The sequence below is a fragment of the Aethalodelphis obliquidens genome, unplaced genomic scaffold (genome assembly GCF_003676395.1).
Source record: "Aethalodelphis obliquidens isolate GAN/ISIS:26980383/991018 unplaced genomic scaffold, ASM367639v1 scaffold52, whole genome shotgun sequence".
NCBI classification, from domain to species: domain Eukaryota; kingdom Metazoa; phylum Chordata; class Mammalia; order Artiodactyla; family Delphinidae; genus Aethalodelphis; species Aethalodelphis obliquidens.
This window is the reverse complement of record NW_020837996.1, coordinates 14,524,598-14,541,958: the sequence shown is the minus strand read 5'-3', so window position 1 is coordinate 14,541,958 and position 17,361 is coordinate 14,524,598. Positions and strand designations below refer to the sequence as shown.

The following is a 17,361-nucleotide window of genomic DNA, read 5'->3' as shown; positions in this document are numbered from 1 at the left end:
CCATTGTTAGCAAAAAGACTGCCTGGATTTCCTGGTGGTGATGATTTGGCTACAGAGAGCAGTGACTGGGACCTGTGTCATTTACAGTTCGTTCTTGAGGAACAGAATTGTGTGTGATGGTAGCTGTCATTTGTTAAACACCAGAAATGTGCCAGCCGCTGAGCTTAAAATGTTACTTGTGTTTTAATCTTCACAACATGCCTATGACATATACTGTTAACATCCCTATAAGAGAACAGCTTAGAGTAGTACAGTAACTTGCCTGAAATCGCATATCTAATAAATAGCAGAACTGATTCTCAAACCCAGATCTCCTTGATTCCAAAGCCAAAATATGTAGAACTTAATAACAAAAACAGCTGTCTTCCTACAAAGCAGATGTCCTAATAAAATGCACACTTTCCTGCTACTTTGCCCTGGGCTTAGTAACTGAGCAAGCCTTCACTTTGGGAAGGAGAGGCTTAGTGTCCTCCATATATCCTTCCTTCTGATCCCGTAAGCAAGGTCGCATGAAGAGTTACTGTAATATCTGAGTTCGCAAAGAACGTGAATGAGATTTGTGGCTTATGCCTCTGAAGAGCTCACTCAGTGAACAGGTTATGATGGATTGGTGCTGGACTGAGATGGTAAATGTGCAGTGTGAGAATGGGAGTGGGGAGGTAGTGGAAGGTGAGGAAAACCATCTTGTCTGTGTCCTTCCTTAGGCACTTTTCATGATCAAATCTGTTGGTTTTAACATGCATATGTTAGCTTTTGTGTTAGTGTGTGCTACCAGAAGAGAAGGATAAAGGGCAGAAATGAGCCCAGTTCATGAACGACCTCACCAGAAATGGCTCGGAAAATTAAATCAAGTACCGTACAGTAACATCAGGGCAATGATTTTCCAGAAAGTGAGTGTTTGGTTCAGCTTTCACATCACTGGTGCAGGCTTTTTAGAAACATTGACAAAACTTCTATGTTAAAATGTTAGCAATGCTTTTCTAATACTTTAATATATTTTGCCCTGATATAGAGGATTGCCATCGGTTTGACAGTTGAGTGGTTTGCCTCAAAATGTTACATACTCTGCTCTCCATTCCCATTATAAAAATTAAGGTATAATTTACATGTTGTGAAATTGTTTAAGCTCTGATGTGTACAGCTCAGCGAATTTTTTGTTTTTTTTTTTTTGCGCGGTGGCGCTGCGTTGGGTCTTTTGTGACTGCGTGCAGGCTTTCTCTAGTTGCAGTGAGTGGGAGCTACTCTTCGTTGCGGTGCGCAGGCTTCTCTTGTTGCGGAGCACGGGTTCTAGGCGCGCAGGCTCAGTAGTTGTGGCACATGGACTTAGTTGCTCCGTGGCATGTGGGATCTTCCCAGACCAGGGCTCGAACTCATGTCCTCTGCATTGGCAGGCGGATTCTTAACCACTATGCCACCAGGGAAGTCCCGCTCAGTGAGTTTTGACAACTGTGTACACCTGGGTAACTCACCCCAATTGTAGTATTAGCTATTTTTATGCTGCTTTAATAAATATCTTTGTGAAATTAATATTAGGAAACCAGCGAAACAGATGAAGAAATGTCTCTTTGCTGCACATAAGGTTTGGTTTTATGGGTCATTGGGAAAAGGATATGTTTAAGCTTGATTCTTTTAAAGTAGACAAAGTTCAGATAATTCAACAACAAAAATAAACACAAATGGCCACAAAATGTGCAGACTTTCAGCCTCACTAATAATTTTTAAATGCAAATTAAAACATGTCTCATCTCTCAGATCAGAACATTGATCTGATGTTGACAAGAAGAGGAGGTAGGAATTCATGTACTGATATTGGGAGTTTGGATTGCTACATCATTTCTATGGGGTACAGATATCAAATTTTTATATGAACATTTCTCTAGATCAGGGCTACCAGTGGAACCTTTTGCAATGATGGGAGTGTTCTGTATCTACACTGTCCAGTAATGGTAGCCACCGGCCATTGGCTGCCACATTTTAACAGTCATCTGGCTGTTGAGCAGTTGAAATGTAGCTAGTACAGCTGATAAAATGAATTTTTAAATTTTTTATTTCAGTTAATTTAAGTGGTCACACGTGCCTAGTGAGTACCATATTAGACAGTACAGCTTTAAACCTGATTCTCTTCTAGTCACTTATTTTAAGGAAGTTATTAAAAATATGTATAGGTGTATATATAAAGATACATTGCAGGATCATTCATAATTTTAGAAATTTTAGAAAACTAGAACTAATGTTGAACAGAGGGTATTACTTTAAACACTTTTAGCATATTTTTGTGGTAGTGTACAATGTAGTCATTAAAGAGATAAATATTAGTATTGGCATGGAGTAATGCCTGAATGTTAAATGTATTAATAAGCAGGTGTGATAATATGATTTATAATAAACATGTATTTGGTGTTTGTCCAGTTCCTGGCACAGAGTTCCTAAAACCTTTGGTATTTCCTAGGTGGAAAGAGATAAAGGTTCATTTTGTTACTCATAACAAGCCTCTTTCAACCACACCTGAGTTAATGTTAATGCGATGACTTTTGGAAAGCCCCTAAGGATGAGGTCTAGTTGTCAGAGTTTGGAGCTCTCAGCCTCACCCCACTCCACCCCCATCTCTGGGGAAGGGAGAGGGGCTGAAGGTTGAGTTAATCACTAATGACCAGTAATCACTAATGACCAGTGATTAATCCATCATGCTTACTTAATGAAGCCTCCATAAAAAACCCAAAGGATTGGGTTCAGAGAGCTTCGTAGTTGGTGAACACATATAGGTGGTGGGAGGGTGCACATCCATAGGGCGTGGAGGCTCAGTGCCCCTTCCCACATACCTTGCCTTATACATCTCTTCCATCTGACTGTTCCTGAGTTATGTCCTTTATAGTAAAGTGGTAACCTAATAAGTAAACTGCTTTCCTGAGTTCTGTGAGCCCCTCTAGCAAATTAATTGAACCTGAGGAGGTGGTCGTGGAAGCCGCCAACTTATAGCCCATGGGTCAAAAGCAGAGGTGACTGCAACAACATGGATGGACTTGGAGGGCATTATGCTAAGTGAAAGAAGTCAGACAAAGACAAATACTGTATGATATCACTTATATGTGGCATCTAAAAAGTAAAACAAACTAGTGAATATAACAAAAAAGAAACAGACTCACAGATACAGGAAACAAATTAGTGGTTACCATTGGGGAGGGGAAGGAGGGAGGAGCAAGATAGGAGTAGTGGATTAAGAGGTCCAAATTACTATATGCAAAATAAATAAGCTACGGGGATATGTTGTGCAACACAGGGAATATAGGCAAAATTTTATAATAATTATAAATGGGGTATAATCTTAAAAAATTGTGGATAACTATGTTGTACACCTTTTATGTAACATATAATATCGTACACCTTTTATGTAACATATAATATTGTACATCAACTACAGGAAAAAAAGAAAAAATATATAAACAGACCAAAAAAAGTAGAAATGACAGCCTGGACTTGCAGTTGGTATCTGAAGTGAGGATGGAGCCAGTCTTGTGGAACTCAGTGCTTAACCTGTGGGGTCTGACCCTATCTCTAGGCAGATAGTGTCAGAATTGAGTTAAAGTGTAGGACATTGGCTGGAGTCCACTGCAGAGCTGGAGTTGCTTGGTGTGGGAGAAACTCCTACACATTTGGTCACAGAAGTGTTCAGAGTGAGTGTTGAGAGTAGAGGAGACACCCAGGTGTTTTCTCTTTATAGAGGGTTATGGAACAGTCAGTGATGATTCCTTTTACGTTAAAAACCTGTGTGAAAATATGTTTATACATGAAAGTTTGGCAGGATATACACCAAATTATAAAAAGTGAGTAGCTCTAAAGGGTGTGATTATTGGGAAGTTTTCATTTATATTTAATATAATTTTGTAATGTTTGCTTTTTTTATGGTAAGCATGTATTACATTTATGATCAACAACAATAAAAGTTATTCCAATTTGAGAATATAAATAAAAACTTGATTCTTTACAACCAGGGTGGACTTTCTACTAAAGAAAAAAGCACATAAAGCTGACCTTTGAGGATTTGGAAAAGATATGCTATCATAGGATATATGTATTACTAAATGTATCAAGTATTAGTAGCTAAAGTCTGGGGCTTCCCTGGTGGCGCAGTGGTTGAGAGTCCACCTGCCGATGCAGGGGACACGGGTTCGTGCCCTGGTCCGGGAAGATCCCACATGCCGCGGAGCTGCTGGGCCCATGAGCCGTGGCCACTGAGCCTGCGCGTCCGGAGCCTGTGCTCCGCAACGGGAGAGGCCACAGCAGTGAGAGGCCCGCGTACCGCAAAAAAGAAAGAGAAAAAAAAAAAGCTAAAGTCTGTTATTCAAGCTGACTTGACTTGCCCTGTGGCTGAGAAGATGATCCAGGCTCAAGAGGGTGCCAGTTCTCAGCAGATCAAGAGTAACAGAGGAGGAAGGCAGTTAAGATTCATTTAAAACTGGCAGAATCTCTTAAGGAAAGCACTATGTGTGTGTTTGTTTCAGCAGCAATCTTAACTGTTTGTGAAACCTTAAATGTAGCTATGACTACCTAGAGGAATAGGATTTTAGCTTACATTTGAGATGTACTAGATCTGCAAAGCAAATAAGTGATTCTTTTTTTTAAATTTATTTATTTATTTTTGGCTGTGTTGGGTCTTCGTTTCTGTGCGAGGGCTTTCTCTAGTTGCGGCAAGCAGGGGCCACTCTTCATCACGGTGCGCAGGCCTCTCACTGTCGCAGCCTCTCTTGTTGAGGAGCACAGGCTCCAGACGCGCAGGCTCAGTAGTTGTGGCTCACGGGCCTAGTTGCTCCGTGGCATAGTCGGATCTTCCCAAACCAGGGCTCAAACCCACGTCCCCTGCATTGGCAGGCAGATTCTCAACCACTGCGCCACCAGGGAAGCCCCAAATAAGTGATTCTTAAAGGCTTGGCTGAGGAAGACATATCTGGTAGCAGATGAGAATTATTGCTATAATAATATTCTGATACAAAGATGCTTATAGTTTGGGGACCTATGGAATATACTGCATTGTGGTGATATTGATGTAAGAGAATCATCTTTTGTGGGCTGCTTGTCAAAATGGGGTTCTTATGCCTCACGTATAAATTCTCTCATTCTTGTGCACACACTAAAGTTTGAGGACCACTGTCATGGGGCCTTGCACATAGTCTTCCTTCATTAAATAGCTGAATAATGTTTTCTCTCTCCCATGAGGGCCAGTAATTGGTCTTACAAATTACAGAGATTTTATCATTCATTTATTCAAGAAATGTTTGCATTTCTTCCACATGCCAGGCATTGTTTGAGGCACTTAGGAATACAGTGGTGAATAAGACACACATCTCTCATATGTATATTCTAGTTGGTATGGGTGGGGTGGGGGGAATGATAAGATGAAGTGAAGTAGGCATGGGAGTTGGAACCATGGGCAGGACTACTTAAAATTGGTTGGTCAGGAAAGGCCTCTCTGGGGAGGTGCCATTTCGGGAAAGACTTGGATGGGAAAAGGAGTCAAATGTGTATCTGAGAGGAAAATATTCCATAGAAGGGGAGCAGTTAGTGTAAAGACCCTACAGGTGTGGCTGTATTCTTGGCATGCAATGAGTGGAATGGCCATTAGTGGGAGCATAGTGATTAAGGAAGAGAATCGGGGGATGAAATAAGAGAGGGTCTGATGATGGAACACTTTGTGAGCCATGGTAAGGGATTTGAATTTTTTTCCAAGTGCAGTAGGAAACAGATGGGTAGTTAAGCCAGCGGAAAGATGAAAGTTATTTCCATCTTATTAAGAGTATTCTGGTGGTTGTGCAGAGAACGCAGGGGGTGGGGGCAGAGTGGAGCACGGGGACCAGCTAGGGTCTAACATGGCGAGCTGGGCGAAGATGATGGTAGCTTGAACTGTGGATCGAGTGAAGGTAAGTGAATGATTTCAGGCTGCATTTTGGAAGTGGAGTTGACGAGACATACTGGATTCAGTTGGGAGGGCTGGAGTGAGAAATAAGCTTGATTCCTTGGCTTTGGCTACTGGGTAGCTGGTGACGCCCTTTACAAATATGGAGATGATGGAGGGACTTGGAGTTCGTCAGGGCTCTGGTGATTTAATTCTTGCTTGCAAATGAAAAAGCTTTTTTATTTGTAAGCCCAAATGCAGATTTCGTCCTTTTAATGGATTTGCTCCCTGGTGCCAGTTGTCGGCACATAGTGTTCATTTACAAATGCGTAGATCCAGTTAAGTAATAGATACAAAAGTCTGTTGCTTGGTGAACGTGGGCTCACAACATATGGTTTCTGGGATTTTAAAACGTTTTCCTTAGGTTCTGAAACTGTAAAGGATTGTTTTTTCCTTTAAGGCTGTGTAGTCTTTAAACAGGAGCCATTATTGAAGTATTGGTTTAGTGCCAAAGTTCTATATCAGTCTTTCCCCCGTCGCTCTCATTTTTCTTAAATCCCACATAATCCTTTTGATTTCCATGTTTCTCCTGCCTCATTGCAATATTTTCATAATCTTATCAGTGTTGTAACAATGGACATGTTTGCAGGGAACAATTCTCTTGGTTGCTTCCAGAAAGTTTTCAGTAACTTTTCTATAGTGGCCTGCATATTCTGTTAACCTTATGAGAAAACCCTTTCTGATTTGTTTCCCTTAATGGGCATCCTTTTGAACTAAGGTTGCCATATTTACCAATTTCTTAGAGTTTACCAGCATTGAGTTTAATGAATGCTATTGGCAAGTGATTAAATAAAATCCTAGAATTTAAGAACTGGAAGGGACCTTAGATTTTTTTTTTAATTTAATTTTTTTATACAGCAGGTTCTTATTAGTTATCTACTTTATACATATTAGTGTATATATGTCAATCCCAATCTCCCAATTCATCCCACCACCACCACCACCACCACCACCCACCCCCAGCTTTCCCTCCTTGGTGTCCATATGTTTGTTCTCTACATCTGTGTCTCTTATTTCTACCTTGCAAACAGGTTCGTCTGTACCATTTTTCTAGATTCCACATATATGCGTTAATATACAATATTTGTTTTTCTCTTTCTGACTTCACTCTGTATGACAGTCTCTAAGGAAGGGACCTTAGATTTCTGATTCTGAGTTTAAACCAGGGGAAGTAAGGGTTGTTTTACCCTAAAACATTTGGAAGTTATCTGCTGATGGAGAAGTTAGAGTGGCATTCAGTGTTTCCGGTGTTTATTAAGGAAGATCTCTTTGTGTAGATCAGTGGTTCTCAAACTTAATTGTGTCTAAGAATCACAGGAAACTTACTAAACATGCAAAGCCCTCAGAAGTGTTTGATACCACAGACTTGTGAGGTGGCATCTACTTTGTTAATAAGCATCCTCAGGTTTTTTTGGGTTTTTTAATTGAAGTATAGTTGATTTACATATTGTGTTAGTTTCAGGTATACAGCAGAATGATTCAGTTATATTGTTTCTTGATTATATTCCATTATAGGTTATTACAAGATATTGAATATAATTCCCTGTGCTATACGGTAAATCCTTGTTGCTTATCTCCCAGGTCATTTTGGTTCAGGTAGAACTGTGGCCACACTTTGGGAGACAGAGGGCTAGATGGACACAGATGACTAAGCTTCCAAAACAAGAAGTATTGATTAACCTGTATAGTGACTCCATCCAGCATCAGAAGAGCTTAATAATAGGATATTTTCTTTTACCCAGATCTGTGCTCAAGGTCTAAAAAACTTAAAGAAAGAGTTGTTGGGCAGAATTTAAGCAGTACCAAAATAAGAAAATTTATTTCTGTTAAATTGAGTTTTGGGAGATGGGATTTTCTGAGTTAAGAAACAAGGAAGTATTTTCAATATCAGTCATCTTTCCTCAGAAGGGTAAGACTTAATGAGAGTCAGGTTCTAACTACAACTGAAATCTGGAGATTCTCCCTTCAAACTCCTTGTGGACTAGTAAAAATGACTTGTGGAAAGAGCAAGTGTGTCTATATCTGTAAAGCAAGTGATGTCAGATTTCAAAGAAAACAAAACTGAAGCTTTTGTTCCCTTTTAATGATAAAGAATTCCCTTCAGAATAATTTGTAGGCATGGTGTCCCTAGGCCTTTCAGTTTGAGGTTTCCTTATCCCACCTAAATAGGACTGAAGCAGAAAGTTTTATTGCATAGGCTTCCACTTTCCAGCCTTTTAGCAAGTGTGTAGCTTTTTTTAATCCTCCTTTTTACCCAGGTGTGATTGATCTCTGCTTACTGTGCTTGACTAAGTTTGTGCCAAGTTTTATTTTGTAGCAGTTACTTTACAAAGCTGCAGGGGGAAGCAGATAGCTGCTGATAGAGTTACAGTATGGAAGTTAACTTGCTGATGTGAACCTCTTGTTTTTCTCCCTGTTGTCTATTAAACACATGGTCACTGTAGAATTATTTAATTAACACATTATTGACCAGAGACATATTAATACGTTTTTGTTACCTGAATGTTATTGACCAGAGACGTATCAATATGTTTTTAGAGAATGATACAGTTAATTAATATCACCATGCTAAGTTGTTAGAGCTTAAATTGATCAAGGGTTCATTACACAACTTATGATTGCCGTTATCATTCACATTTTCCTCCGTTAGGTTTTTGTTCCAACCTTGTGTATATTACAAATGCAAGTTTATTACCATAATATTTTCTAAAATGACGCATCGTGAAGTTTTGAATGAAGAAGAATTTTTCAGTGAATTTTATGCAGATACTTTCTCTGATTGTCCGAGCGACATATATACTAGTGTCTCAGAAGATGATAGTTCTTCAGAGTATAGTTCTGATTCAGAGGATGTGAGTATTAGACCAATAAAAAGAGAAAAAACCTTAGTGATTGATTCTAACACGGAAAGTGAACATGAAACTTACGGTGCTGGAGAATGCTCCTTTGCTTCTACAGGAGAGTGGATTGAAGACAACATTTCACGAAAATTAGAAGACTTTACAGGTGTGTCAGGTGTAACTGTTAAATATAACCACCCACAAAGTGTTAGTGAAATAACAATTTTTGGTGATGACATTTTCGAGTTGGTCGCTTCTCAAACAAACTTGAATCACCAACAGAATGAAAAATCATATAAAAGTATGATGAGGCTTTAAAATGGACTGATGTGACCAATAGTGACATGAAGAAGTTTCTTGAATTAATAATTTTGATGGGACAAATAAGAAAGTCACACTGGAAAGAATATTGGTCGACTGATCCCTTAACATGAAATACCTATCTTTCCAAAGATTATGACGAGAAGAAGGTTCGAACAAATAATGACGTTTCTTCACTTTAACGATACCTCGGAAACTCCACTTCCTGCAGACAGAATTTCAAAAGTTAAACCTCTTTTGGATTATTTTCTACCAAAGTTCCAGTCAATCTATATACCCAAACAGGAGCTATCACTTGATGAGGCGATGAAAGTGGAGAGGATGATGCAGATTCAAAACCTATAATCCCAGAAAACTTACAAAATAATGGAATTCTGGTAAGCATGGTTAGGGAAAGTGAAACTGGATATATATGCAACCTTGGGATTTACAACAGTGTGTCCACATCTGAAATATTGTTGAAAAATAAAACCAGAGTTTTTGAGGCTATAAGAGAGAATCGTGGTCTACCAAACCAATTAAAGGAGATATCTAAAAACCTAGAGGGGAGCAATGACATTCTTACTGAAGGGAGAAGTGATTCTTCTATGGAAAGACATGAGGTTAGTCTACATGGTGACAACTATTCATGACGCCTCCATGGCATCTACAGGAAAGGAAGACAGGAGGACTGGCTATCAGATAACTAAGCCCACTTGTATATCAGAGTATAATAAATATATGAAAGGAGTTGATCAGCCTGATCCATATCTGGCAAACTTCAGTATCTTCCAGAAAACTTGAAAATGGTATAAGAAAGTGGGTTTCTCTTTGAGTAATTGTGGTTTATTCAATGCGTTTAAGATTTATTGTAGCTTTAATGCACAGAATAAAATGACTTACAAGCAATTTTTGTTAGCAGTAGCTAGGGAATGGGTAACTGACCATGCTAGTGAATGTAGTGGTGGTCCCGCACCTAGTCCTTCTTGTGGCATTTCTAAAAGAGCCCCCCGCAAATATCCACCTTGTCGACTATCAGGTAAAATAAAAGAACATATTCTAGAGGAAATAATACCCACAGGACTGAAAAAAGAAAAATGCTGCCAGAAAGTGTAGAGTCTGCTCTTCCAGGGGAAAGTGCAGTGAAACCCGGTATATTTGTTATAGATGTTCTGTTCCCCTACACAGAGGTGCCTGCTATACTGCCTATCACGCGCTAACAAAATATTAGAATGCTTTAGTAAGACATGTACAAAGTTTCAAATAAAGTGCAAAAATTTGTTGATACTTACTCAAATGCGGCTGTTTCAGTGTTCACTTACATAACAAATTGCTGGCCACAGGCGTTAGTTTCTGCAAAAATCCCCCAGTCAGTAACGTGTTAAGAGAAGATTTTTTTTAATGTAAAAAATTTTTTGCAAGTGCAAATTTTTATCATTTAATAATGAAATAATGATAGAAGGGATATACACTTTTAAGTTCCAAGCCAAGTGTGTTTATGTTGTGTTCACTGACCTAAAGTATAGGGACTATCCCTAGCCAGCCACTTCATTGAGTGGGTCTCTGGTGGAGAGTAGTTGTTTTATGATTGATAAGGGAATGGTTGAACACCTGACATTTTTGCCAGGTTACGCCAGTATTTAAAGTTATATCAGTTGGAGTTCTCTAGGATTTTGAGTCACAGAAAGCCATTCCAACAACTAAGCTTAAAAAGGAATTCACCTGTTTTTTTCTAGTACTTATATGGGTTCACTTTTTACATTTAGGTCTGCAATCCACTTAGCGTTTATTCTTGTGTATGGTGTGACATAGCAATCTAATTTTATCTTTTTACAAATGACTACCAACTTCTCCCAGCACCGTTTTTAAAAGTCCATCTTTGCCTCAGTGATCTAGTTAAATTTTAGTATCAACTAAGACCAAGTTTGTATCCTTTCCGAGATGCTTACCTTCTTCCTGTTTGTCAGATAATCATTTAAAACCTAACTTAGTTTATAGTGGCATTATTTGTCAAAACAGAGAACCTCATTTAGACTCAGAATGGGACACCAGAGATTTGTGTGGTAATAAAATTTCAAAATAACTGGAGAATTGATTAGTATAGAAGTAAGAAGCATGCAGTTGAGATGGTTTTCTGTGATATATATTTCAATACTTTCATCTTTAAGAAAGTACTGTTCCCCATGTCATGTGAATTTCTTTTATTTAAAAATAAATTATTAGTTATTAGTTTGGCTCACAAAATATAGGGAAGACTAACACAAGGGCTATGCCTGTGACCCCTTGGGCTGTACTTCCCTTCCATAAACACCTTTTAGAACCCCAGACTCATACTGCCAAAGCATTCTCTCACATCCTAACAGCTGCAGAGTATAGTATCCGACCACGTGGGAAGCTTAAACAGACTCCCTGTAAGCGATGCGGGGGGTCCCTTCCAATTAGGTCTTACAGCTCACTTTTGCCGGTATTAGGACAGCACTGGTTGTTCCAGCTGCCCATGTCCTAAAACTCTCATGAATGAACGGGTCACAGGCAAATTACGCCTGCACAGCCCTTATAACTTTTTAAAAGTTTTTAAAAAGGCCTTTCTTAAACAGGAGTGGCTAAGGTCCCTTCGCTGTATCCAGTCTTCTAAGCCCCAGGCTGCCTGTGGCACCTGGATGGCAGCCCCTGGGGGTCCCCCACATCCTAGGGTGGCGATGGAGGAAGGGCAGGCCAGGCCAAGCATGAAGAATAAACAGTCAGTTTTATTGGGCTCAGACTAGGAATCCATGGGTCTTGAGGACCTCTGTGAATTTGTCAGTTTTCTTCTCTATGTACTTTTCGGCCTGCTTCCGTAGCCTCGTGACCTGCTTCTTTTTCCGGTAATGGATCTTGGCCTTCTCCTTTCTCTTCTCCCCCAGGGCAGCTGTTACTGCCTGGTACTTCCAGCCAACCTCATGACCCAGGCGCCCTAGGTAGGCAAACTTCCGCGTGGGCGTCAGGCGCACAACCTTGAGGGCAGCGGGAACCGCCAGCCGCTTTTTCTTGTCATAGGCTGGCGGGAACCCTTCAAACATCTTGAGGCGGTCCAGAGTGGCCTGGCCTCGCTTGATCTTGTGGGGCAGCATGCCTCGCACTGTCTGCCCGAAGATGCGGCTGGGGCCTCGGAAGTGGTAGGGGCCGCGGGAGGGGTTGGTGTTCATACTCTTGCGGAGTAAGGCCAGGTACTTCCACTTGTTTCTGTAGAAATTGCCAGAAGTGTTGATGCCCTCACGGTGCACAACCACCACCTTTTGACCCAGAAGCACCTGCTCGGCCACAATGGTCGCCAGGCGGCCCAGGAGATGGCCTCGGCCATTGAGCAGCAGGACCTGCCCCTCCGCCATCTTCAGCAGCCCCCTGGGAAAACATGTGAATTTCTTTTACCCGATGACGCAAGAAAATAATTTCCTGGAAAACAGAATAAAATGAAAGATCCCGGGCATCCCTGTATTTGTAAAGGCAAAGAATAAGTTTTAAACACTTGCAGATTGAATTCATCCCTCTGCAAGGAATCCATTTTGCTAACTCAGTGAAAAATGGCCTTGGATTAACTATAGAAGAATAACCCAAGACCTGTGGTGCAAGTCCCTGATTCAGTGAGGTAGAGGTTTATTTTTAACATAAACCTCTACCTCAAAATGACTAAAGATCAGATCTCTGGAACTTGATGACATGTTCTAGAGCAGTGTCATCTTCTTTTCAAGTGCCCTAATTCTTGGTAGCAAGGGAATTTAAAGTCACTTTTTCTTTAGGACAGTGAAACATATAAGCTCTGTGCTTATTACCTTTTTGCAGCAGTTCCTGTGCCTTGCTCAGTTACTTCCTCCTGTGAACAATTCTTTATTTCCATACCTGGGGAAGAAAATATAGTCTTGTGGCTAAAAGCATAAAAGGTTAGACAGATCTGTCCTAGCTCCATCATTTAACTTGATGTAAAGTGGGATAATAATAGTACCTGTCGGGCTTCCCTGGTGGTGTAGTGGTTGAGAGTCCGCCTGCCGATGCAGGGGACATGGGTTTGTGCCCCGGTCCGGGAGGATCCCACATACCGCGGAGTGGCTGGGCCTGTGAACCATGGCCAGTGAGCCTGCGCGTCCGGAGCCTGTTCTCCGCAGTGAGAGAGGCCGCAACAGTGAGAGGCCCGTGTACCGCAAAAAAAAAAAAATAGTACCTGTCTCACAAAGTTGTTGTAAGGATTAAATGACTAGCACATAAAAGCACTCAGAAAGTGTTAGTTGTAGCTAAGTCAGAATTCAACGTGAGTGTAGACTGCAAAATGCTTAGGCGTCTGGAACCTCTAAGATCTCTTAAGAGTCATTTTTGGACACATTTCCCCCAAGGTGGCAAGCATAATGAATATTACAAATTTTTAGAACTATGCTAACGTCAGTCAATAATCCATAAATTATCCTTCAAGTTAATTTATGAAGAACAAATTGAGTGTTTGCCTGGGGATATGAGCTTGGGGTGAGAGAGAGGGTATTACAGATTTGGAAGGGGCACATGGGAAGTTTCTGAGGTTCTGGCAGTTTGTCCTCTTTGTGTATTTTGTAACTGCCGTTAAGTGCATATACATTTATAGCTGTTATATTTTCTTGAGTTATTGACTCCTTTATCGTCATGAAATGTTCCTTTTTTGTCTCTAGCAATATCTCTTTTTTTAAAAACTATTTTGTCTCATACTTCTATAGGCATTGCTATAGACTAAATGTTTTAATCCTCCCAAAATTTACATCTTAAAAACTAACTCCCAATGTGATGGTATTAAGAGATGGAGCCTTTGGGAAATTATTAGGTCATGAGGGTAGAGCACTCATAAATGGGATTAGTGCCCTAATATAAGAGATCAAAGAGAGCTCCCTTGACCATTCTGGCATGTGAGGCTATGGTGAGAATACCCCTGTGATCCAGGAAGCAGGCCTTCACCAGACAGTGAATCTGCCAGTCCCTTGATCTTAGACTTCCAGCCTCCAGAATGTTTGTTGGTTATAAGCCACCAGTCTTTGGTATTTTTGTTGATAGCAGCCCAAACTGACTAAGACAGCTACTCTTTCTTTTATGGTTAACTGTTTGCATGATATATTTTTTACATCCTTCTATTTTCACCCTATTTGTGTCTTTGAATCTAAAGTGTGTCTTACAGATAGCATATGGTTGGATCTTCTTGATTCCAGTCTGACAATCTCTGCTGTTTGGTTAGAGTGTTTAGTCCATTCACATTGTGCTATTGACATGGTTATACTTATATCAGCCATTTTGTCTTCTGCATGTCTCTTGTCTTTTTTATTCCTGTTTCTTTCACTGCCTTCTTTTGTGTTAATTTTTTTAGTGTATCATTTTAATACTTCTGATTTTTTAACCATCTGTTTCTTAGCCAAAGTTTCCTAGTGGTTGCTCTATGGTTTACATTACGCATCTTATTACAGTCTACTTTAATGCTACGTAATTCCAGTAAAAAATAGAAACTTTGCCTCAGTATAGCTCCATTTCCTCCCCCCTCCTTTGTGCTACCATCATCATATATTATATCAATATATTTTGTAAACCCAACCATATAGTGTTGTAATTACTATCTTATAAATCTTTCTGCCTTTTAAAGAAATTAAAAGAAGAAAGAAAATAACATATTTATAGAACCTTTGATGTATTTACCATTTCTAATGATCTTCATTTCTTCATGAAAATTTACCATCTCCTTTCAGTCCAAAGGACTTCTTTAGTATGTCTTGTAAGGCAGGTATGGTAGCAGCAAATTCTCTGTCTTTATCTGTGAATGTCTTTATTTTGCTTTTGTTTTGAGGTATGGTCTTGCTAAATATCTAATTGTTGATTGACAGTCTTTTTTCTTTTACCATTTTGAATGTGTCGTTATGCTGCCTCTGGCCTTCATTGTTTTTGGTAAGAAATCAGGTATTAATAGTTTTGCTGTTCCCCTATATCTGATAAGTTGTTTCTAATTTCATTGTGTTCAGATTTTCTCTTTGTCTTTGAATAATTTGACTCTGGTGTCTCTAGATACGGATCTACATACTTGGGGTTTGCTGAGCTTCTTGGATCTTTAGATAACATTTTTCACCACGGTTTTGAGATTTTCAGTCATTGTTTTTCAAATATCTGTTCTGTCTCTCTTTTTATGGGACTCTTATCACATATATTAATGAAGGATCTGTTCATTTTTTTCCATCTTTTTTTCTGCTTTTAGTTCTTCACACTGGATGTCTGTTGCTCTAACTTCAAGTTTACTGATTTCTCATGCCAATTCAAATCTGTTGAGCCCATCTGTGAATTTTTAATTTCAGTTATTGAACTTTTCGTCTTTGTTTTCTTGTTCTGTTTTTTTAAAAATAATTTCTGTTCCTTTTTCATGATTCTCTTTTTTTTTTATTATTAATTTTATTTATTTATTTTTGCTGTGTTGGGTCTTCATTTCTGTGCGAGGGCTTTTTCCAGTTGTGGCAAGCGGGGGCCACTCTTCATTGCGGTGCGCGGGCCTCTCACTATCGTGGCCTCTCTTGTTGCAGAGCACAGGCTCCAGACGCGCAGGCTCAGTAGTTGTGGCTCACGGGCCTAGTTGCTCCGCGGCATGTGGGATCCTCCCAGACCAGGGCTCGAACCCATGTCCCCTGCATTAGCAGGCAGATTCTCAACCACTGCACCACCAGGGAAGCCCCCATGATTCTCTTTTTTAATCGTTGTCATCATGCTCATTTAAGTCTTTAAACACATTCCTTTCAGTTTTTCAACAAATTCTTTATAGCTGCTTTATTTTATAACATCAGGATCTTAATTTTTTAAAATTTTTATGGAGTTTAGTTGATTTACAATGTTGTGTTAGTTTCAGGTGTACAGCAAAGTGAATCATTTATTTATATATATATATATATATATATATATATATATATCCATTCTTTTTCAGATTCTTTTCCCATATAGGTCACCACAGAATATTGAGTAGAATACCCTGTGCTATACAGTCAGTCCTTATTAGTTACCTATTTTATATATAGTAGTGTGTATATGTTAACCCCAAACTCCTAATTTATCCCTTCCTACCCCCTTTTTCCCTTTGGTAACCATAAGTTTGATTTCTGTCTCTATGAATCTGTTCCTGTTTTGTAAATAAGTTCATTTGTATCATTCTTTATTAGATTTCACATATAAGTGATATCATATGATACTTGTCTTTCTCTGACTTCACTTAGTATGGCTATCTGTATGTCTTCTTTGGAGAAATGACTATTTATATATTCCACCCATTTTTTGATTGGGTTGTTTGGGGTTTTTTTGATAGTGAGCTGCATAAGTTGTTTGTATATTTTGGAGATAAATCCCTTGTCGGTCACATTGATTGCAAATATTTTCTCCCATTCTGTGGGTTGTCTTTTCATTTTGTTTATGGTTTCCTTTGCTATGCAAAAGCTTTTAAGTTTCATTAGGTCCCATTGGTTTTTTTTGTTTTTATTTTCATTCCTCTAGGAGATGGATCAAAAAAGATCTTGCTGTGATTTGTGTCAAAGAGTGTTCTGCCTGTGTTTTCCTCTTAAGAGTTTTATAGTGTCTGGCCTTACATTTAGGTCTTTAATCCATTTTGAGTTTATTTTTGTGTATGGTGTTAGGGAGTGTTCTAATTTCATTCTTTTACATGTAGCTGTCCAGTTTTCCCAGCACCACTTATTGAAGAGACTGTCTTTTCTCCATTGTGTATTCTTACCTCCTTTGTCATAGATTAGGTGACCATAGATGCATGGGTTTATCTCTGGGCTTTCTTTCCCGTTCTACTGATATATATTTCTGTTTTTGTGCCAGTACCATACTGTTTTGATGACTGTAGCTTTGCAGTATAGTCGGTAGTGTCAGTTGTACCTTCTCCTTTTTCATTTCTGATTTTTATATGTATAAGGTAATTATTGATATGTACATTCGTATTGTCATTTTCTTAATTGTTTTTGATTTTTGCAGGTCTTTTTGTTTTTGTAGGTCTCTTGTGATTTGATGACTATCTTTAATGTTGTGTTTGGGTTGCTTTTTCTTTTTTTGTGTGTGTATCATAGTTTTTTGGTTTGCAGTTCCCATGAGGTTTTGATATAGCAGTCTATATACATAAAAGGTGGTTTTAAGTTGCTGGGCTCTTATTTTCAAATGCAGTTCCCATTTTCTGCATTTGTACTTTCATCTGCTCGTGGTTGCTGGTTTTGATATCCTATTCGTGTGTGGATGATTTCCTGCTGTTACTGTATGTTTACCTTTACC

The 17,361-nt window shown here is 39.3% G+C and overlaps 1 protein-coding gene and 1 pseudogene across 2 annotated transcripts in view; one reads left to right on the top strand and one right to left on the bottom strand.

The window, feature by feature from the left end:
- TTC1 (tetratricopeptide repeat domain 1) overlaps positions 1-17,361 on the top strand; it is a 75,528-nt gene that overhangs the window by 22,490 nt on the left and 35,677 nt on the right. The gene's annotated exons all lie outside the window — the stretch shown is intronic.
- LOC113608274 (60S ribosomal protein L13a pseudogene) lies at positions 11,815-12,704 on the bottom strand (annotated as a pseudogene).